The following is a 644-nucleotide window of genomic DNA, read 5'->3' on the forward strand; positions in this document are numbered from 1 at the left end:
GTGATCCGCCTGCCTCGACCTCCCAAAGTGCTGGGATTACAGGCGTGAGCCACTGCACCTGGCCCCCTTAGCCTTTTTAAATTAGGGTTCACTACTTAACAGTCTCTTACAACTAACAAATTCTTTTTGTTTGTTTTGAGACGGAGTCTTGCTCTGTTGCCCAGGCTGGAGTACAGTGGGCATCTCAGCTCACCGCAACCTCTGCTTTCTGGGTTTGATTGATTCTCCTGCCTCAGCCTTCCTGGTAGCTGGGATTACAGGTGCCTGCCACCATGCTTGGCTAATTTTTTGTATTTTTAGTAGAGACAGTGTTTCACCATGTTGGGTGGGCTGGTCTCCAACTCCTCACCTTAGGTGACCCACCTGCCTTGGCCTCCCAAACTGCTGGGATTACAGGCGTGAGCCACCACGCCCAGCCAAAAAATTCTTGACATATACACTCATAAATCCTTGAAAGAAAATACCAGTGAAGTGCTGAAAGGGAACTGGCACCCAAAGGGTATATGAATCACTAAGACTTGGGCAAGATTTGAGTGGTTAGATTTGATCTATAGTATTCTAGTTTGAATCTGGTTAGAGCAACTTTATTGCTAGATTTTGACACCCTCCAGCAAAAAAGGTGCCAAACCATTGTCATACATTTT

The sequence above is a fragment of the Colobus angolensis genome, unplaced genomic scaffold, assembly GCF_000951035.1.
Source record: "Colobus angolensis palliatus isolate OR3802 unplaced genomic scaffold, Cang.pa_1.0 Scaffold692, whole genome shotgun sequence".
Lineage (NCBI taxonomy): Eukaryota > Metazoa > Chordata > Mammalia > Primates > Cercopithecidae > Colobus > Colobus angolensis.